This window comes from Papio anubis, chromosome 15, assembly GCF_008728515.1.
Source record: "Papio anubis isolate 15944 chromosome 15, Panubis1.0, whole genome shotgun sequence".
In the NCBI taxonomy this organism is placed as follows: Eukaryota; Metazoa; Chordata; class Mammalia; order Primates; family Cercopithecidae; genus Papio; species Papio anubis.
The window spans coordinates 49,192,217-49,216,067 of record NC_044990.1 but is presented as its reverse complement, the minus strand read 5'-3'; the positions used below and the strand labels follow the sequence as shown (position 1 = coordinate 49,216,067).

Sequence of the window (23,851 nt, the reverse complement as noted above, 5' to 3'; positions counted from 1 at the left end):
GATTCTAGAAGGAAATATATGAGCAATGGATCCACAACCCATAAATTTGGCGTTGTCTCTGTCCACATTTAAAATTAACTCATAAAGCACACATTTTTCAACTTCCCACTCCCAATATATAGAACAGTGCCTGACACCTAGTAAATAGTTATTAATTGACTGGCTTACCATCCTGTTCAATAAAATCCCCTAAAATCAAATGAGAAAATATTGTCATAAATTTTAAAACTGATAGAATAGTTTATGACATCCCAGCTTATGATTTTATTTTAATATTATTAAAACAATCTAATGACTATATTTGTCATTATGGAGCTTCTTCGCTTAATTTAAAAAGTTTTAACAATTGAGAAAAAAATTAACATCATAAATTGACTGGTAAAGCAGAAAATGAACTCAGGCATGTCTGCAACAGATGGTGAAAACTAACTCATCATTGTAATCATTTTATTATTTCTCATCAAATTCATTATTGATTCTAACACGTCTTTGTACTATGTTTCCCAAAATGGAGGAAAAATGCATTGTATATTTCTCAAGGGGAGTGAGAAATTCCTTTGATGATCTTTATACATGAAGAATGGAATTTGATTACTTAGAGTTACAGATACTTGCTATTAACATAATATATCTGGAGACAAACAGTGAAAACTAGTTCTGAAACACGCATCAGGAAAAATGTGGGGGAAGCATGATGAAAGGCAATGGTTAGAACTAGACAAATTCACCCTGTTCCCTCAAAAACCAGCAAGTGTCTAAAAAAAGACTGGGCTATGCTAATGTTATTGTACTTGACTCAGCAACAGCAGAGTTTGCATCTTGCTTTATTGAAGTTTTCCCTTGCCAATAGAGAATAAGAACCATTCAAATATTCTAAAATACTGAGATTTGTAATATATTAATCTCTTAAACAAATTAGTTTATATTAATTTCTGAAGACCCATGCCAAGGGAGAAATATCATAGTGTATCAATGACATTGACAATTAGTCATTTTTTCCCCTGAGTTTTTGTATAACCTAATTCGTTTTGTGCTTACACGTCCTCCAGGTTATTCTTTGCCAACATTAATAAAAAATGTACATGTTAGACATGTTAGCAGTAACTCACCTAAAATGAGATTCCCTACTCTAGGCTGCCAGTGTGAAACCCTCAATAACAACCACCCAGCCCTATGTGAATCATGTAAGTGACACACTGACACATCATAACAGAATAAACTTTATGACAGCTCTTGGATCCTTTATATACAGGAAGACTCTCTCATGAATTCAGAACTGCTAAAATTTCTAAGAATGTCAACTTCATTGTTTAAAGCAGAAGTAGGGGAAGAAAATTAAACAATAGTAAACACCAAAAAACTTGTGATCCTTTTGAGACACTGGGTCAAAACAGACTTTGGTTTTGGCAAGGGAGGAAGAAGAAGAAATTGATGGGAGGCAATAAAATAATTTAAGGGGTGGTTTCCCTTCATTTCCTTCCTTCCTTCCTTCCTTCCTTCCTTCCTTCCTTCCTTCCTTCCTTCCTTCTTTCCTTCCTTCCTTCCTTCCTCCTTCCTTTTCTCTTTTTCTCCCTTTCTCCATTCCCTTACTTTCTTTTTACCTTTGTATTTAACTTTTGAATTAATAGACATCATTTTCTGCTCATCCTGGTTTTATCTCATAAATTTTATTCTTGTGTGAGAGACAAAACTTGATTTAAAAACTCTTATCAATCGAAAGGACAAGAAACATTTTTAATACAACTAACAAGAACAAGATGAAAAAAACATAAAATTTTATTTTATAAATACATTTTAAATTACAGAAATATCCAAAGTTCACAAATAATAAGCAACTGGATAATACAAATAAATAATAACACTTTATATGAGGAAAGAAATTGTAACATCAAAAGACAAAATGTCAACAAACTTAGTTAAACAATCTAATTGGTCTTTATTTGCAATTCACTAATTGGGGGGCATCTCATTCCAAAAAACAGAGGGGCTATGCTGGGCATGGCACACTGTCCGATTTTATAAGGTAGCTTAATCAGGCACAAGGAAAGAGCAAAAAGGAGACTGCTCAGTATCAGTTTACATCAGGTTACCTTCCTTGTAAAGGTTAAAGCAGATAGCACTTTTTAATTGTGCCAGCTAAAAACTGGCCTGTTTAGAATTTGGCTATCTCTGTCCTTATTTCTTAGAAGGTCAGATAAATAGCTTAGTCTCTGTCTGGATACATGGAAGTTTAGCATAAATTACTCCAGTTTGGTTTGCTCTATTGGATCATAGTGTAGGAGATCAGTCCAAATCAATGACCTCCTATAAATTTATTTAACAATACATTCCATTCTTTTTATATAACTTATTTTGTCTCATTTGATCTCTAACAGTGGCATAAGTTAAATAGAGCATTATTAATCCTGATTGCAGAAGAAAAAAGAACCGGTGATTCTGAACAGTGAATTAGCTTGAAATCAAAACTCTAGGAAGATAATAAATTCCTGGAACACAAGAAATCTGTCTCCCTAACTAGAAAACAGTTGCACTTTCAGAATCTGCCTGATGTAACTGTTTTGGAACCCTGGAGTCTGTCAGAGGCTTGCAACTTTCACACCTTTGGGATGGTAAAAGGGGTGAAATTCAATTAATTTCTGCTCTTTGCAAAGTAGCAGCTACCCATTTCCCATTGATAAATCTGTGGAAGGGACATGTGCACATGTTCCTAGAGCAGCCTGTACACAGCTTCTAGAAGCCAAGGTGGATAAAAAAGTACCGTGCCCTCTAAATATTAGGGGTCTGTACTTTAATCGCCAATTGGTGCTTTTAGATCACAGAGCTGCAAAGAGACAGGTGGACATAGTTGTTGTACTTCCCTCCATTGTGATCCAAAGTCCCCAACAAATCAAAAGTGAAAAGATGGAAGATGATATTACATGCAAGGAGCTTTCCATGCAACAGAGTAATTCCATGCAAAAGAAAGCAGAGGAGGTTACACTAATATCAGACAAAATAGACTTTAAACTAAAATTTATGAGCCAAGAAGGACATTATATATTACTAAAAGGTTCAATGCATCAAGAAGACATAACAATTATAAACATGTATGTGCTTAATAACAGACCATCAAAATGTATAAATTAAAAATTGGTAGGATGGAGGGGAGATAGATAGTTCTCCAATAATAGTTGAAGACTTCAATATCACATAACAGAACTTATGAGACACAGCACTGCTGAGAGGGAAATTTATAGCTATAAATGGACATTAAAAAACAGAGATCCCAATCAACAACATAACTTTACAACTTAAAAAACTATTTTGGTCTATTTGTATTGCTATAATAAAATACCCCAAACTTGGTATTTTATAAATAACCAAAATTTATTTCACACAGTTCTGGGGGCTGTGAAGTTCCAAATCAAATTACCAGTAAGGTTAGTATTTGGTGAGAACAGCTTTCTGCTTCAAAATTATGCCTTGTTGCTGAATCCTTCAGAGGAGATGAATGCTGCTTCCTTACATGGTGAGTAGGAATAAAAGAGCTCTGGACTCGCATAAGCCTTTTATATAAGGGAACTTATTCCATTCATGACGGTGGAGCCCACATGGCCTAATAAGCTCCCAATAGCCTCACCTGTTAATAACATTTCCTTGGGAGCTAAGTTCCAATACATAAATTTTAGAAGAATACATACATTCAAATCATAGCACAAGCCTAGAAAAATAAAGTAAGTGCAAAGCTAGCAGAAGGGATGAAATAATAAATATTAGAGAGCAGAGGTAAATGAATAAGAAAACAGAAAACATTAGAGAAAATCAGTGAAATGAAAAGTAGCTTCTTTGCCAACATGACAAACCTGTAGCTAAATGGACTTAGAAAAAGTGAGAGAAGATTCAAAGTACCAAAATCAAAGTGAGAGTGGGATTATATTAGGGTCTTGAAGTGATATTTGTACACCCAAGTTCATAGCAGCATTATTCAACATAGCTGAAACATGGAAGCAAACCAAGTGTCCATTGATAGATAAGTGGATAATCAAAATGTGGTATATATATAAACAGCAAGTTATTCAGTCTTAAAAGGGAAGAAAATTCTGACATATGATCCAGCTCTTCCACTTGGAGGTATTTACCCAGGAGAAATGAAGTCATATGTACACACAAGACTTGTGCTTATTATTTACAGTACATCACTTTATAACAACCAAGAAAGTGAAACAATCCTCACTTCCATTAACAACTGACAGGATAAAGAAATTGAGGCCCATGTATTGAATGAAATATTACTCAGCAATCAAAAAGAATGAACAGTTGATAAATGCTATATGGATGAATCCCCAAATATGGAGCCAGACAAAAAAGAGTACATACTCTGTATTTTCATTTATGTCAAATTCTAAAAAATACAAACACATCTGTGGCAGGAAAAGATCAATGGTTGTTTGGGATGGGGACAGAGAGAAGCCGGAGGGAGGGATTACAACAGAGGATACGAAAATTTTTGGAGATAATGAATATTTTTATTATCTCAAGGGCAGTAAGAGTTTAGCAGTGAATATACCCAGGTTAAAAAGTTATCAAAGCATGCATTTTAAGTACATGTTGTTTATTGTATGTCAATTATAACTCAATTAAGGCATTGCATTTTTTTTAATTTTTAAAATAAGTGAATGAATTTGATTTTTATAGGATAGTTACATAGTAACAGTATCTAATATAGAAACATCTCTTCCTGATTCCTGATCCAGGAATTCTGATCCAGGGTACAATTCTGAGGAGACTTTATAATTTATTACCTTAAAAATAAATACTTTCATGGAATCTTTATGTTATATAGTACATAACTAGACTATTCTTGCACAAGGCATACATTTAAAACATTTAATTATTTCATATTTAGTAGTCTTTCCAAGTTATAAAATACATGTCAATTAACTAGTTTCTCTCTCTCACACACACACATACATACACACAAACACACAAACACTTTTGGACGGATGTTATTATCCACAGTTATTTATTCACTGTCCTCCCATGGACTGGTCTTAGGAAATTCTTGAACTAAAGTACTAAGTTTTATTCTTGCAGAATCTTCACGTATTATTGTAGGGTCTTAAACATGGTGAGTCCGCAGTAAGAACTTGTTCAAAGAATGAATGAACGGTGACTCCAAATGTGAAAGATGCAGAAAAGAAATAAAGGAGAAAGCAAAAGACTTAGGAAATGTTGAGAAAACGTCCAATGGGAATGCTTACAAATGGAGTGGCTGAATATGTTCTAACAATGAAATTGTCTAATGCTTAATATTCAGTTTAGGATTCTTTTACTTTTTTTGAGATTTAAGCTTGTCTTTTCTTTCTTCCAGAAGTCTTTTAAAAATTCTATTGCATGGTTATCAAAGGCTGGGTGGAGGGGAGATGGATGGAGAAAGAGAGATGTTGATTAAAGTGCACAAAATGTCGGTTAGACAGGAGAAATCCAGCTGTAGTGATCTATTGCACAGAATGGTAACTATAATAAATAAAAATGCCTTTTCTATTTCAAAATTATTAAATAGTAGACCTTAAATATTTTCTCCATAAAAAAAATGATTTGTAAGGTCCTGGATTTGTTAATTAGCTTGATTTAATCATCTCACAATGTTATATCAAAACATTGCATCAAAATTATTGATGGCAATGGGAGGCAGACAGGTGCCTAGGCAGAAAGGTGTGTGTCCCCAGTGAAACACCACCTTCAAGCCAGGGACAGCCTGAAGCTGGGAGACTGGGCTGCCCGTTCCAGGTGAAGTCCAGCACCGATAGAGAGAATTTCCTTGATGCCTTTCGGACAATCAAGTGGGGCTTCTTCCGGTTCCTCCCATGAACCAATCAGCACACACTTCCTCCTGCTCATGGACCAATCGGCATGCACTTCCTCTGAACCTGTTAAAAACCCCAAATTCAGACACTTGTCCGGACGACCTGCCTGCCAGTGGGAGCTATCTACTTCAGGTTTCTTCTAGGCTGAGAACTGTTTGGTCAGTCAGTAAAGCTCATTTCTGCTTTGCTCACCCTCCAGTTGTCCGCATAACCTCATTTTCCCTGGACGTGAGGTAAGAACTTGAGACTCCCCCAGACGAGGAGCTGTAACACATCCATGGCCAGCTCTCCGTGGCTGGCAGGAGCCAAAGGGGTTATAACACCAAAGCCCTTCATCTCTGCTAGTGCCACGTGACTACTACACATGAGGCAAAGCAGAGGCAGGGCTAGGCCAGCCCAAGAGATGAAGGCAGCAAGTGAGGAGAAAGAGAGAAGAGCTGTGGCCCTTCTGGGAACCGATACTTTGGGGATTCCTGAGCCAGGGCTCTGACATGCTGTAACACCCTCTTTGGGTATCTGTGGTTCTTGGTGTCTCTGAGCTTTTGGGAACCAACACGTTCCCCTTATCCAGACACTAGTGCCCACAGTGGAAGACACTTGTGGTATGTCTGAACCAGCTGCAGCCTTGCACAGAGCTGGTACCTGTGCTTGTGCCTAGACCTTCCCGCACTGCTGCAGCAGCCGTTGTGCCTGGCTGTGTGTAGTGGCTGAAACCAGAGCTCACTCACTCACACGCCCTTTGCCACTCTGTGCCTGGCTCACCCTTGGCAAGCATGGGATCTGGGCCAGTAGTGCAAGTCGAGCTCAGCCTGCTCGGCTGAGTGGGTGAATTAGCCCAGTGGCCTGAGCAAAACTCAAGCAGAGGTGCCTCCAGCCACAGAAGTTTCTGGCTGGTAAAGTGACACCCTAAGGATGCTGTGACATTATTATTTGTCAATTAAAACAAATTTTTAAAAATTGAAAATCATTCTGTTGCACTCATTAATTATGTACATGGATTTATTTGGGATAGGAAGACATAAAAAGCAGTTTCATTTATATGGATCACCATGGTACAGAATGAAGACAGAGGTTATTGAGATAATGCAAGTTTTCTAAAAATTTGCAGAAATGTTAGGAATGGCTTTGGACTGTTTAAGAGTTTTCTTATTTCCTTTGGCTGTCGTTTGGATTATTGGGTAGCTACACAGTTAATTAAAGCTTCTTATGACAAATTAGATGCATATAAAAATACACACATTTACTTTATAGGGAAATGGATTTTACATAAGTGGGTAATTTATTTATAGGTAATTTGACCCTTTTCTCCAGATGCATTGAAGATTTTTTATTTAGTGTTGACCTTGGATAATCTGATGACTATATACCTTGGGAATGTTTGTCTTGTATAGTATCTACCAGTTGTTCTCTGAACTCCTTGTATATGGATGTCTACCTCTCTAGAGATATTAGAGAAGTTTTCTTCAATTATTTTCTTAAATATGTTTTCCAGGTGGCTTACTTTGTTTTCTTCTCTATCAGGAACGCCTATATATTGTCATTTTTTTGTTTTGTTTTGTTTTGTTTGCTTTGTTTTGTCTTGTTTTTTATAATCCCACATTTCTTGAAGGCTTCGTTCATTTTGAAAGATTTTTTTTTCTTTATTTTTGTTTGATTGGGTTAATTTTAAATACCAACTTTCAGGTTTTGAAATTCTTTCTTCCATTTGGTCTAGATGAGTGCTAAGGCTTTCATCTGTATTTGGAAATTCCTTCAGTGAGCTTTTCATTTTCAGAAGCTCTTTCTCTTTTTTTTCTTAAAAATATTTATTTTTTCTTTCCTTTCTTGGGGTCCTTTCATGATTTCTTTGTGTTGATTTTCAACCTTCTCTTGGATTTATATTTTTCATGGTGTCAGAATTCTTATGCTGGTTCCTTCTCATCTAGGAAGATGTCTTTTTTTTCTTCAGGTAATTTTTTTTCTCTCTCTCATATATATCTCCTCCTCCAGGAGGTGTGAGGATAGAGTATGTTGGGTAGTCTTTTGGCTTTGCTTCTACAGCCCCATGCACTTCCATCAGCACGTTTTATATTGGCCTGTGCAGTTTGACCCGCACGCCAGTAGGTGGCTGTATGGGTAAAACCAGTTGAGGCACAAGCAGCTAGATATGTATTCGATTTTTGTTTACTGTGAGATGCTGTCTTTGTTTCAGGTGATGGGCTGGTCATTGGAGTGCCCAGTGCCCTGAACTTCCTTGTCAACAGTTGAGGGGGACACAAATGAGCAGAGCTGGATTCCCGGCTTGCCCACGGATACCTCAGTGACTAGTACAGAACCAACTCTGAACTGGTCCGGCTAAGGGAACCCTGGTGAGATGCACCAAGGTCTCTGCAGGGGATTGAAGGGCTACACCAGCTGTATGTCCTAGTTAAGCAGGAATGAGATCTGTTTCTCTATCACATCCCTATTGCGGTGCCCATTGCAGTGTTTAGATGCACACTCTTGTCTCTCTCCAGGCCACTGTGTAGCTGAGCACCAAGGAAAATGTCTGTTTCATGGCTCTCTATTGGAGTGAGTGGTTTCCAGATGGAACCTCTTCAATCCTCCTAATACAGACAGCTTTATGGCTCACCTATTCTGCCAAGGGGGAATGCTGCTGCTTTGGGAAAGGGAGGGGCTCCACTTTTAGGCTGATGTGAGTTGTGATGGTGAGCTGCCCAACCTCTGGCCCCTGTTGGTGGTGGTCAGGTGCCAGCAGTGGCGGGCTGGGCTGAGATACTTTCCCAATTCCCATGCCACTAGGTGGCTCACTGGATGGTGTGTACAAGTCTGAAATGGGCTGGACCAGGATCGTGGCAGCCTAGATTTGGGGCACTGACTGTGGTAGGGACGGCTGGGCTGGTTCCCAAGTCACCAGCAGAATTCTCAGGGAGGGATGGGCAGAGGCTCAGGTGATGGGCCTCATCTGGGGCAGTGGAGAGTGGCAGCTGTGGGGCCCGTGGCTCACTCACACTTCCCTCCCACAGAAGTGGTACTGGCCTTCACTGTTGAGGGTGCACAAAGTTGCCTGGTGTCCCTATGCCCTTCTTGGCCCACGGGCAGCAGGGGCAGAGGCAGCAGTGTCAGATGCTGCCCAGGGCGTATTGGCAGCCTCTGGAAGTTAAACTGCAGCTGCAGTGCTTAGGCAAGGGCAGGGCAAGTGCACTGTGGGTGCACTTGCGGACTCATGGCCAAAGCAGGCAAGCCCCATAGGGGCAGGAATCTGGATCCAGTGCTGTGTAGTCAGTCTGCTCCCTGTGCATTGCACCACGGCTGCAGGTTCTGTGTTAGGCAGCATGAAAGTGTCCTGGCTCCTCATGTCCTCCTGGCTTTTGGGTAGCGTAAAGGTAAACTGAGGCTGCGGCCGAACCGGGAACGAAGACACAAGGCAAATGGCAGTGAGAATAGCCTTTTATTAGGGCTTGCGGGTGAGGTTCCTCGGTCCAAATGCGTGGGCCGAGGCAGTGGCGCTGAGGGAGGAGGGTAGGGGCTTTTTATAGCCTGAGAGGTAGGGAAGCTGGTTGTGCAAACAGGGCCTGGGGGTGTCTTGAAACTACTAGGGCAGGAGTTGAGTGAGGGTCATGAGGAAGGGGTCTTTGGAAACTGTCAACGGAAACTGCTGTTTAGGAACTTGTGGAATGCAGGTGAGCTGCAGGTCATGGGGGAGTGTGGTTGCCCAGCCAGAACTCTGACGCATGTAAGTCTGCTGGTGTGTGCAAGGGTGAAAGGAGTCTGTAACAAAAGGCCTGCTAGGCGGGGTAACGCCGCCATGTTGGGTCTAGATTCCTGCCCAACAGGTAGCAAGCGCAAAGGCAGGGGCAGAAGCCATGGTGACAGCTACTGGGAAGGGCCTAAAAGCAACCTCTGGGAGTTGTGCTCTCAGAGCAATGCCAAGCATGGCTGCATTTTCAGGTGGGGGCAGAGTGACTGCGCTGCACCGGGGGGCCTGTCGCTGAAGCAGTCAAATCCTGCCTGAGAGAGCACAGCAGAAGCCTTGCCTTCCCGCTCCTCCATGCCAGGATTGCCGTGTCGGCCTTCGGGGGTGCCTGGAAGTGGCCCACCTCCCTGTTCCTTCCCTGGCCTGCAGGTGGTGGAGGCAGAGGCAGCAGTGGTAGAAGCAACAGAAGGCCTATCTGTGGCCTCTGGATGTTGATCTGAAGCTGCCATGTTCAGGTAGTGAAGGGCTGCTGCCGTGGGGGACCTGTGTTGTGGGGGTGGGTACCCATTTGGCTGGACACAGTGGGGGCAGGGGATTCTGCCTTGCGTTGTTTGCCTGCTCCTTTATACCATGGCCAGGTGGACGAAGGTGTCCAGCTTTCATTCTTTTTGATCCCCAAGCAGCAGCTGGTGCCAGGTTGCCAGGGGATCAAAAGCCTGCTGGATTCCACGTGGGCTGGAGCAGTACCTCTCCTCAGTCTGATGGACCTCCCTCTTTCAGTTCGGAGAAACTGGGGAATCGGGGACGCTGTCCTGTGACTAGGATTGTAAAGGTCCATGTTGGAGTTGCAGAACCCCTGGTGTTACCGGAAAGGGGTCGAGATCCAAACCCCAAGAGACGGTTCTTGGATCTCATGTAACAAAGAACTCAGGGAAAATCCCTGAAGTTAAAGTAAGTTTATTTAGAAAGTAAAGGAATAACAAAATGGCTACTTTATAGACAAAGCAGCCTGAGGGCTGCTGGTTGCCCATTTTTATATTTATTGATTGATTACATGCTAAACAAGTAGTGGATTATTCATGCCTCCCCTTTTTAGACCGTATAGGGTAACTTCCTGACGTTGCCATGGCATTTGTAAGCTGCCATGGCACTAATGGTAGTGTAGAAGTGAGAAGGACCAGAAGTCATTCTCTGTGCCTTGTTGGTTTTGGTGGGTCTTGGCTGGCCTCTTTATTGCAAACTACTTTGTTAGCAAGGATTTCATGACCTGTATCTTGTGCCAACCTCCTATCTCATCCTGTGACTTAGAATGCCTAACCCATCTGGGAATGCAGGCCAGCAGGTCTCACTCTTATTCTTCTCAGCGTGTATTTACGGTGGAGTTGCTCTGGTTCAAACGCCTCTGACATGGGAATCTCTCACTCACTCATCCTTTCCCCTTATTAGGAAGCCTCTCCTGGCTTCATGTAGCTCCCAGCAGTGCAGTCTGCCCGGCTTCACTCTCTTCCGCTCTTCATGGTTCCTGTTGCTTCTCTGGTGAATTTCAGAGTGCTTTTGTCAAGGATTCCCTTGACGTGTTAGCATTTATTTGCTATTTTAACTCTTCTCTGTGAGACAGGCACCCTCTAGCTGCTTCTAGTCAGCCATCATGAACTGGAACCTATTCAGTGCAAATCTGTTCAAGTTGTTTCTCTTGGGTAGGATAAAGAAGGATAGGATAAAGATGGGTAGGATAAAGTTGTTTCTCTTTATCCTACTCTTCACTATGCTTATGTAAAAACCAAAATATTAATATTTTACTTCTTTCATAAGACTTTACTTGATCTGCTTTCTGTCTGTTTCTACAGACTCCTTGCTAATCAGTTTTTCTTTCCCTCTTGACTGATCACTCACATTGACCTTACTTTAGCCCTCCTATATTTTACTTCAGAGATTCCATGAAGGTTGTTTCTCTTTTCTCACTTTGCCAGTTGTCTCTTACTTGCCCATTGCCTTTTGGCTGAGGTATCATTTTCTTAGGGAAACTTTTCTGATTACCCAGACTTAGTCATATCCCCCTGATATATGTCCTTATGATTTTTTTAAAAGTTCTTAGCCAGTTAATACTTAAAGAGTTATTTGATTAATATATGCTTCCAACTTTAATCTCCACGAAGACAAGAAGACATGATTGGTTTGCTCTTCATTTTATGTCCAACATCTGTATCGGGACTCTTCTTGATATTTGTTGAATAGAAGAATCCTAAATAAACAATTGTTATGGCTAGCATAAACTAAATAATTTATATTTACAACTTGTATCTTACAACATATTTATAATATTACAGAAATACTATCAATCTTGTGATGAGATAATGGGAAGGAATTGAAGATGTATATTAAGCAAACAGTAACTTGGTATATGGTTTTAACATATAATTTCTTCCTGATCTCTGTGGAGCAAAATTGCACACATTTTCAAAGATAAATGCATTATGTTTAAAAGAGACTATATCTCATTATTAAATAAACAATGTTAATATTTAAATTTTCTTTTAACTATATCTTGATGTCTTATATTAATAAACTTTACATGTAAGATAAAACTGGATTTATGTAACAACTTTTTCTCTTACTAGTTGGTGAGTAGCAAAACCAATGATTCATGACTTCCAAATCTAGGATAGAAAAAGCAATGTCTCTGGGTCCTGGCTATCTTGGGATATTTACCCTTTAGCCTAGCCACCATGCTGTGAGACAGCTAGGTCATAAGGTGAGGTCCCATTAAGGGTTCTGCCGAGGTCTCAGGTGGCACCCAGATTAAACTGAAAAAAAATATATGAATCAGGAAACCTTTGAGATGACTTAAGCTCCAGCTGCTGTCTGACTGCAACTGCATTAGGAAATTTGAGTGAGAACTGGCTACTTGAGTCTATTTAACCCGCAAACCCACAGAACCATGAAACATAAAATTAATAAATGATTATCACTGGTTAATGCCACTTGATTTGAGGATGGTTGACAGCAGCTTAGTCATTATCAAACGAAGGGCCAGTGAAATCATAGACATTGCATTACAAACTATCCAAACTATAGTAAATACAGAGAAAAACATAATAACCTCAATAACCAGTGGGGTAATATTAAGTGTTATCATAGAAGTGTAATTAAAGTTCAAGAAAGGGGAGAATAAATATTTGAAATAATAATGGCTAAACAAAGCTATATTCGTCTGTTCTCACACTGCTGATAAAGTCATACCTCAGAATGACCAGTTTACAAAAGAAAGAGGTTTAATGGACATGCAGTTCCACATGGCTGGGGAGGCCTCACAATCATGGTGGAAGGCAAGGAGGAGCAAGTCACATCTTACATGAATCGCAGCAGGCAAAGAGAGAGAAGCAATAGTGGAAACCCCTTATAAAACTATCAGATCTTGTGAGAGTTATTCATTACCACGAGAACAGTATGAGGAAAATGGCCCCATGATTCAATTATCTCCCACCAGGTTCCTCCTACAAGATACAGGAATGATGGGACTACAATTCAAGATGAGATTTAGATGGGGACACAGAGCCAAACCATATCAATAGCCAATTTTGCTTTCAATGACAAATTTACACATCCAAGAAGCTCACCAAATTTGAAGTAGGATTAACTAATTAATTAATTAAAAACACTTCAAGCACACAGCAAATTTCTGATAACCCACTGATAAAGAGACAAATCTTAAAAGAAACCAGAGTAAGAGAAATCATTATATATGGAGAAACAAGAAAAATAATTACAGCAGATATATTTTCAGAAATTATGTATGTCCAAGGATATTTTTCACGGTAGTGAAAAACAAAACAAAAGAAAACAAAAGCTTGACAATTTAAAATAAAAAACTAAAAATATATTATAGAAATGATGATAAAACAAGCCCTTTCCAAACAAGCAAAGGCTGAGAGAATTAATCACTAGCAGAACTGCACTACAGGGAAATTTAAAATAAGTTCTTCATGAGGGAAAATGTAAATCTGAATACAGTGTATGCAAAGGATTAAAGAGTGTCTGATATGGTAAGTATGTGAAAAGCAGAAAATGCATTTTCCTAATTTTTAAACATCTTTTAAAGATAATTGGCTGTTTAAAGCAATAATAATGTGCTGTGGTGTTTATCACATATGTAGAAGGAAAACGTGGCAACAAAAGCACATGAAAAGTGGCAAGAAGAAAAAATGCAAGAGTACTGTTTTAAGATTCTTAGCGAATAGATTATGTGACACATTATTTGAAGATAGGCAGTGATAACTTAAAGATGTATTCACAAATCATGTAATAACCAGTAACAACATAAAACAAGTTATATAGCCAAAAGGAAGTTTTAAAAACAACATTAAATCATATAAATAATCAACAAGAAGGCAGGAAAAAAAGGGGAAAAGAAGCCATTAAAGAATTTGGACAAATAGAAAACGAGGAACAAGATGTATTGAAACCCAACCGTATCAGCAATTCCAGTAAATGCAAATGCCATAAATATTCCAATTAAGAGGCAAAAGTGCTACCATATTAGGTAGATGTATAAGATTTAACTGTATGCTACTTACAAGAAACTCATTTAAAATATAAAGACACATTATAAATAGAAGGATAAAAAACTACCATGCAAATAATAACTTCAACAATTTGAGTACCTATGTTAATATCAGCCAGAATAAACCACAATTAAGAAATATCTGAAATAAAGTACAAAGTTTCATGATGATAAGAAAGTCAATTCATCAAGGAAGTATAATCCTATATATATATTAACCTAATAAAAGAAGTTCAAAATACATGAAGCAAAAGTTGATAGAGCTTAAAAGAAAAAGAAATAAATCTACAATTATAGTTTCTATTTCAACACTCTTAGTGATAGGGCAAGTAGACAGAAAATTATTAAGGATATGTAAGATTCAAGGAGCATTGTCAATCAGCTTTACCTATCGGATGTTTATGGAATATTCCATAAACAGAACTCCAAAAGCAGAACATGCATTTTTTTAGGTGCACAAAGAATTTTAAAAAACATTTATTACATATTCAGGGATATGTAAAAATTTCAATACCGATGAATATATTATTTAAAGTATATTCTCTAATAAAAGTGAAATAATTGGAATACATAATAAAAATATATTTGAAAAAAATCCCAAATTATGTAGAAGTCAAAGAAGGCACTTTTAAGTAAACCATACATGACCGAAGAAATTATAAAGAAAATGAGGAAATATTTACTATCAAATAAAAATAAAAATAAATACACAACATAGCAAATTTTGTGGGATGCAATTAAAGTTGTAAAGTAGTGTTTCAGAGTGAAATTTATAGATTTCAGTGTTTATATTATAAAATAACTATTTAACTCAGTTGAATAAATAGCTACCTTAAAAACTAGAACCTAAAAAAAGAGATATTAACCCCAAGGCAAATAGAATGAAATATATAATGTATGACCAAAATTTATAAAATAGAAAATAGAAAAACAGCAGAGAAGGATCAATGATGTTAAAGCTGATATTTCAAAGAAACTCAATGCAACCAATAAATCTACGGGCAAATGGATGGATGTGAACAAAAAAGTTTGGGAGAGGGAGAAGAAAAAAGAGATGGAGAGAGGAGGAGGAGGAGAGAGAGAGAGAGAAGGAAGAGAGCTACCATAAATATCTTACTGATGTTTAAAAATAGTAAGGGAATATTATGATTTTATATCAATACATTGAACGTATTGAATTAAATATTTAAATGCCTTGAAAGACACAAACTACCAAAGCTTACTCATGAAGAAATAGATAATTTAAATAGCTCTATTATTTAGATGATACTACTGCCTTCTTCAAATTCCACCAGAGTATGCTCTTCTAATAATTGACCCCTGTGTGCTCATAGTAAACTGGAAATAATAGATCCCCTTTGCAGTGGAAAGATTCCCACATAACCCCCATCCACAGATATATCTGTCTATTTAGTTTATTTTGATCTACAATTCGCACTTGAAAAATAAAACTACCTTTAATACAATTATTCTTTTGGCAAATCATCGTTTCTTTTCCATTCTAATATTTTCTATAGTGAAGATTTGAAATAACAACCAGTGTGATAAATTATTTTCTTAGGAAATCTAATGTGATCTTGAAATTTCAAACTGTAAATCCATGTTTCAAATAATGTTTTTAAGTTGTATATTTTAAGTGGTATGGGTCTAATTAGTATATAAGGCAGATGGTCTTTTGGCAGTACACCAAAGTTATAATTTAAATAAAGACTTTGTTTGAAAATCCTAGTTTGATCCTATTCTGTTTTCTGTGGCATATGTTTCTTCTGATGGAAGATGAGAATATGTGATAAAGTGAATGATAAATAAGGACATATGGTATACATCTGTCCACTTTTAATGAAGTCCAAGTGTTTAATAATTGTGTGTAAATGCTTCAATTAATCCTAAACTTAGCAGTGTATTCTAGTCCTCATTTTTTTGGTTGTTTCATAATTATGAAGTTATTTTAGTAACTGTTTTCTTCAGTTATTTTTCAATAAAGCTGCTCTCCACATTCTGGTAGACAATACAACAGAGTGTTTCATCTTGAGGACAGCAAAATCAGAAAGCTTGGGTTCATATGCTCCACCCACCAAATCTTTGTTGACCCTGTGTTATTCTTTAAAATGCCACTTTACAATAACTCTTGGTAATATGTTGGTGATTAAATAAAATAATGCATGTTAAGGATATAGCAGAGTACATTTTGACCAATATTAATTAACTATTATTATATTATCATTATAGTTACTATTAATATTCTATCACACAAGGACATCAGTTGTATTTCAAGTAGTTTTTTTGGTTCTATTTATTGATAAAAATTATATATATTTATCATGTACAACATGTTATTTTGAAATAGTTATATATTGTGGAATGATTAAATTGAACTAATTAACATATGCATAGCTTCATAACGTTTTATGGGAAGAACTCATAAAGTTTACTCTCTTAATTAACAATTTGTAAGCAAGCAATATATTGTTATTAATTACAATTATTGTGTTGTACATTAACTCTCTCAAACTTATTCCTCTTGTCTAACTGAAATGTAGTATCCTTTGACCAACATCTCCCCAACTCCCCCATCCCTATCCAGTCCATGGTAACCACTATTCTACTCTCTTCAAGTAGTTCTGTCAAATATTTGTGGTCATTTATCACAAAAACTTGTTAGACATTTGTCCTAGGTTAGAGTGAATCTTTAGTTTTTCATAAGATCAACAGTTCCTAAGTAGCAGTGACTACTGCAGCTTCGCAGTGGCTTTGCCAAAATTGCATATATTCAGCCTACCAAAAAATAACATGACCAATGGTCTTTAGTTAGTTAATTACATTCACAGACAGCATAAGCCTGATCAGCATGATGTCAGTCAGTTGTTTCAACAGAGGATGACACTAACCTAGAGGGACCAGATGATTGACACCATGAGCTGCGGGTTGTTCCATCACTAAAGAGCCAATTCTAGACTACACTGAAGTGGTTTCATACCTTCTCTTCTACCTTAGTGAGTCAAGAGTAAAATTTCTATGCCTCACTAGCACCAGAGAGGTGGATGAGAAATTGTCTCATGGGAGTCTTCTGTAAGAGGCAGTCTCCCACTAAATAGAGAGGTAGCTGAGACATGTTCCTATGATAGTTCTTCACAAGATTGCCTACCTTGACATGTTTCAGGGAGAATCAAAAGCATCTACCAAGAATTAGGTGAGGGTGCAGTAGAGCTTTGCTTCTATGGCTTATATGGAGGCAAATAGCTTGGCACCATGCCATGGCAGATATTCGCTTACATGTCTATGAATAATTTTTTGTTTTTTATATGAAATTAACAATATCTTTAGAAGATTATTTTTGGTTGAAATCTTATCTGTGTTTTAGGTTATTTTATCTCTGCTCCACTGCCACAACCACTACTAAATACATCACCACCACCACCACCATCACATAAACGTTTATAGCATTCACTACCTTCCAGATACAATTATCAATGCCATTTCATTATTACAACAGACCTATGTGGTTGGTATTTTTAAAACTCTCAAACTATAGGTGAGAAGACTGACACATAAAAGACATTAAGTCATGGTGTATGAATGCCAATATACAGTCTTTCTTTTCAGAAAAAAAAAAAAAATATTCTTTTGAGATTCCTCAACTTTGATGAGGCATTAGTTCTACCTCTGGATTAACTGCCTTAAAAGCATATAACCCTGTAATTAACTATCCACACCAACTAGCTAATGGGGGAAGAAAAAACTTATGTTTTATATTCGTGGTTTAGAAAAACATGTTACATAGAGGCCTGTCTGATAGGCAGACTGTTCTTTCAGTTCTTTAAATCCATGTGCACGCTATAGTAATTTTTTCACATCTCGCTGAAGACCAGCAGAAACCTTACGACTTATACTACATTACTTTTTCTTTTCTTACTATTGCTTTTTATGAATTGCACTTGGCCTTTATATTATTGACTTTTTTTGAAATCTCATATTAAAGAACTCTGTGAAACTCTTTGCTATAATTATGAGTGCTGTTAAGACTATTGCTTATATGTTGTTTTATCATCTTTTCATAAGCATATGAGAGAAATTTCTGCTTCCAATCATAGTTTGCCCTTTTCTGAGTAACTAGTTTATTTCTCCTTCTGCTAATTGTAAATAATGCAATTCAGGCTTTCTACACACTTTTAAGGAAAAATCTGTTCTAGATACTGTTAATAGGTGCCTCGGGATTAAAACAAAACAAGTTATCCTTCTTGCTAATAAATGTGTTGGTTTAACAAAGAAGTCAAGTTAATATAGGTTATTTTTTCTCCAGATTTGTCAAGCCTTTGTTATATATAAACTTGAATCTCCTAGAGTATGTGTGTTGAAAATAAAAGTTGGCCTGTCTCAAGTATTTTTCTTCTTAGAGCTTCAGTGAATATCTTTGAAACTGACTTTATTGACCATATTTTTCTTGATAGAAAGGTTAAAATATTTTTTAACCTAACTGCTGCATGATTACTATGTAGCCTTACACATGTTCTAATATTTGACCTAAATTATAGTCAAATATTAGACTATAATTTTTAAAATATTAGACTAAAATATTTCAAATATTAGACTATAATTTAGGTCAAATATTAGAACATGTGTAAGGTTACATAGTAATCATGGCTTCCTATTTTTCTTGTTGCTTTGCTCTGAATTTCTCAAATAATTATTCCCAACTGCAATTTATTTTTACTTTATATGACGTACTTCAACACCTTAAATTTATTTTTCTAAATAAAAAATAAATGAATGATAATTTAATAAATGCTGAACTGATAATGTTGCTTTAATTACGGAACATATATTTTTATTATTTTATATTTTAATATTATATTTTAATATTATTTATTATTACTTATAGCCACCTGGAGCTCACAACAGCACAATAATTGTTACATAGTTTTGGAGTTTTATAAGTGGAGTTTGATTATCTGGAATATTGTGGAAATTGTTTTAACTTTTAGACTTCACATAAACTGTAGCATTAGACCGAGTGGAGAAAAAGTATTTTTTTTCTAAATTTTTATATCATAATAAGATTCTGTAACAAGTATGCGTTATTAGGGCAATTGAATTGTCTTAAACATTTTCAACTCCTACCACAAGTTCACAAAATTAGCCTCAGGCACTAAAAAACTTAAAAGTCAGTCTGATGGTGTTTCTTACAAATATTCTTTGAATTTTATGACTTGTCTCCCACATGAGGCGTAATAGTTTCAATGTTCTAATTAGTACTTGTGTATATTGCTATTACTTTGTCTCTTTAATCACATTATTAAGACTGTTATGGAGATTCCTTATAGAATCACACTTTATAATAGTGTTTCTAATTTGAATATGTCCTTTTTTATGTTGTCTGATTCTGAAACATCATAAACTCTTTTTATGGGTCCTTTGATAGTAGTCACTTTCCTTCTTTATGCTTGATTAGAACATACAGTACTAAGTAATAAAGAAATTTCCTGAAGCTTTAGAGTTTTAGCATCAGGGAAAAAAAAAAAATTGAACTTCCTATCTCCTGTATTTTTATGCTGGGACAAATAAAGGTATTTTTGAACCTATACTGTTTTTTGACTACTTTACTGGGATGTATACAAGAAATTCTGCTGAATTGATATTTACTTATGTGTTTTAAAATTTGAACCTAATTATCATGTACTCTGGTAGTTCTTAAGACTCTCCTTCTCTGTAAATCAATTTTTTATAAACCAATGGGTAATATTTTTAAAAGAAATCCTTTAAGTATTACATATTGACATGCAAATAACACAATAGGGGACATGAAAGCATGATACCTAATGCCTCCTACTTCAAGATATTAGACTGGAGTAGTCTCAGTCTTTAATACCATCATTTCCCTTGAAAAGAAGAAGTTGGATAATTAAAAATGGAAAAATTTTGCAAAATATTTGTTAGATGTCTTGACCCATACGAACTCAGAAATCATTTCATGAAACCGTTTCCCAATATAGAGAATTTTAGTCTTAGTGTTAAACCTTCAAATGCATAGCCAATCATCTGGAGCAGGCCTCATACAGATTCCAACATGGACTTATTCTGATATATGCAAGAACATCTTTAAAGTCTTAAGTACATTTTGGTTTAATTTTGACTATCAAGAGCCAAATGATAAAAAATTCTTTCTTTACCATTTAATTTCTTTCTATATTTTAACTTTTCAAATACCTATATTAAAATAATTTTAGGCTGGGCACAGTGGCTCATGCCTGTAATTCCAGCACTTTGGGATGCCGAGGTGGGTGGATCACAAGGTCAGGAGTTTGAGACCAGCCTGGCCAACTTTTTGAAACCCCTTCTCTACTAAAGATACAAAAATTAGCCAGGCATGGTGGTACGTGCCAGTAATCCCAGCTACTAGGGAGGCTGAAGCAGGAGAACCGCCTGAACCTGGGAGGCGGGGGTTGCAGTGAACTGAGACTGTGCCATTGCACTCCAGCTTGGGTGACAGGGTGCGACTGCGTCTCAAAAAAAAAAAATAACTAATAATAACAATAATAATAATTTTAACAATAGCTGTGTGACTCCCATTAATAAAAGAGACATTTCTGAAAATCCCACCATCATTACAATCACAATAGACATGCAGATTGAGTTTGATGATCATAAATCTTTTAGACTAGTACTTGGTACTGTTTTCTCTCTGCTTCCTTCCATTACTTCGAGTAGAGCTTGACATAGGATTGCCAGATTTAGCATATAAATATACGGAACACTCAGTTAAAACTGCATCTCAGAAAAACAGCAAATAACATTTTAGTTGTGTCCCAGGAAATATTAGGGACACACTAATACAAGAAATAGGTATTTTTTCATATGCAAATTTAACTGAGCATCTGGTAACCCTAATTTGGCACAGAAAGAGCACAGAATAAATATTAATGGCTTCACTTTTCAAGGTGGAAAAGCGTGAGTGGAGTTAAAGCTGCTGTATAAGTGCTTTCTAGTTTGCCAAGATAGTTGGACTATCCTTGCCACTCTATTTCCATGTTAGCATATGTAATTGAGAGTATACTCAAAAGTCACTTTAGTCTTAAAACTTGAATCTTAAAATCAGACATTTGAAATCTAAAGCAATAACTTTTATGGCATTCACTTAAATTAAAACAGGAATCATACAGAGAGTAATAGCCCTGGCCAATGTCAAAAATACTTGATCTCAGCCAGAGACATGCTGAGCTTTAGTTGGGCAAGTGGACTGTGAAGTTATACCTTTGGTATAAGAATGAAAGGCAAGGACCACCAGACCCATTGCATACAGTTGTAGAACAGTCAAGACACAGGTCATCACTAGAGAGCAACTTCAAAAAAGAAAATCCAACCAGTTAACATCAGTAAGAATAAAGAAAACCACCAAGAGCTGTGGTTTGTAAGTGTGATTTTATGTTCATTTAAAGAGGTGAGAAAGTCTATTTTTAAAAAGCAGATCGATGCTATAGTGGAGGAGTTAAAATTACACTTGCCTGGCCACACCACAGGATATACTATTTTAGTGTATCTAGGACAATGTTATTTTTTTTCAGCTTTTTGAAGTATATTTGACAATTTTTTAAAAATATATATACATTTAAGTTATCCAAAGTTGTTTTGGTACACATATGCATTTTGAAATAATTACCACAAACTAGTTAACACATTTATCACCTCGCATAGTTCCATTTATTTTATTTTATTTTACTTTATTATTATTATTATCATTATTATTTTGGAGATGGCATCTCACTCTGTTGTCCAGGCTGGAGTGTAGTGGCCAGAATACGGCTCACTGCAGCCTTGGCTTCCTGGGCTCAATCAATTCTCCTGCCTCAGCCTCCTAAGCATCCGGGACCACAAGCATGCACCATCACTCCCAGCTAATTTTTGTACTTTTTGTACAGACGAGGTCTCACTATATTGCCAAGGCTAGTCTTGAAATACTGGACTAAAGTCATACGCTTGCCTTAGCCTCCCAAAATGTTGAAATTACAAGTGTGAGCCACTGTACCAGGTTACCACTTTTTTCTTTGTTTATTATTTTATTTTATTTTATTTTATTTTATTTTGAGACGGAGTTTTGCTCTTGTTGCCCAGGGTGGAGTGCAATGGCGCTATCTCCGCTCACTGCAACCTCCGTCTCCCAGTGCAAGCAATTCTCCTGCCTCAGCCTCCTGAGTAGCTGGGATTACAGGTGCCCACCACCATGCCCAGCTAACTTTTGTATTTTTAGTAGAGATGAGGTTTCGCCATGCTATCCACACTGGTCTTGAACTCCTGATTTCAGGTGATCCATCCACCTCAGCCTCCCGAAGTGCTGGAATTACAGGAGTGAGCCAACGCACCCAGCCCCATTTTTTTTTCTTTTTTTGTGTTAGGAACACTTAGATTAAGTGTTGGCAAATATAAATATATAATACAGTATTGTTAACTATAATCACATTGCTATACCTTAGATCTCCATGTATTCATTTTGTATACATGAGACATTGTGCCCTTTGATTAACATTTCCCCCATTTCTTCCTTTCCAACTCTGGGTAACTTGTGTTATGAGTTTCACTATATATGAAATGGTGCTCATCACTAATTTTCAGGGAAATGCAAATCAAAACCACATTGAGATATCACCTCAGACTTTTAGAAAAACTAGTATGAAAACCTAAAAGATAACACATGTTGGCAAGGATGTGGAAAAAAAGAAACGTTGGCTGCACACCATCAGTGGGAATGTAAATTGGTTGGCCATTATGAAAAGTGGTATTGAAGCTCCTCAAAAAACTAAAAGTAGGGCCGGGCGCGGTGGCTCAAGCCTGTAATCCCAGCACTTTGGGAGGCCGAGACAGGCAGATCACGAGGTCAGGAGATCGAGACCATCCTGGCTAACACGGCGAAACCCCGTCTCTACTAAAAAATACAAAAAACTAGCCGGGCGAGGTGGTGGGCGCCTGTAGTCCCAGCTACTCTGGAGGCTGAGGCAGGATAATGGCGTGAACCCGGGAGGCGGAGATTGCAGTGAGCTGAGATCCGGCCACTGCACTCCAGCTCGGACGACAGAGCGAGACTCCATCTCAAAAAACAAAAAAAACAAAAAAAACAACAACAAAAAAACCTAAAAGTAGGACAGCTATCATTTATTAAAGCACCAAAAGGGATTTACTTGTGTAATCATTGTCAAGACCTCTGGAAATATCTGCTCTTTTTAGAATATTTTAATAGCAGTATAATTTTTTGTACATCCCATAAATGTGTAGGATAGATACACACACACACATATACACTTTTATATATATATATATATTTAGACACACACACACACACACACACACACACACCATGAGGTAAAGTTTTACTATTTATAATATTTTTCTCCATTTGTAGTTTTAGGAAGAATTTATTTGTATCAGGTCAGGATGTTTCTCCAAGCATTATTCGTAGACAAGAGGGATGAATGAAATATGGTCTGAGTTCTTGCACGTACTCCAATGAGTTTCTTTTACAATGGCAGGTGAATTTTACTTTGACTGTTACAGGGTTTTACATTTCTGACCCTTTCTCTCATTAGTTGATAGATGCTACTCTTATTCTTATTTAGCTTCTAATGTTAGAGAAGAGAACATTAAAGTTTAATGCGATTTCCTTTGTTAGTAAGTTTTTATTTCTGCTTAAGAAGCTGTAAGAAATTCTCTTTATACTTAGATTTCAGGAGTTACAAAAGTTTACATTATAACAACTTTAAAAGTTTCTATGTTGAATTGTGA

The 23,851-nt window shown here is 36.9% G+C and overlaps 1 long non-coding RNA gene across 1 annotated transcript in view; it reads left to right on the top strand.

The window, feature by feature from the left end:
- The first annotated feature begins 4,700 nt into the window (after positions 1-4,700).
- The window catches only part of LOC108582906, a 123,984-nt gene continuing 104,833 nt past the window's right edge, over positions 4,701-23,851 (top strand). Inside the window, exon 1 of the long non-coding RNA XR_001896928.3 lies at positions 4,701-6,079. This is a non-coding gene — a long non-coding RNA (uncharacterized LOC108582906). The remainder of the gene's footprint in view (positions 6,080-23,851) is intronic.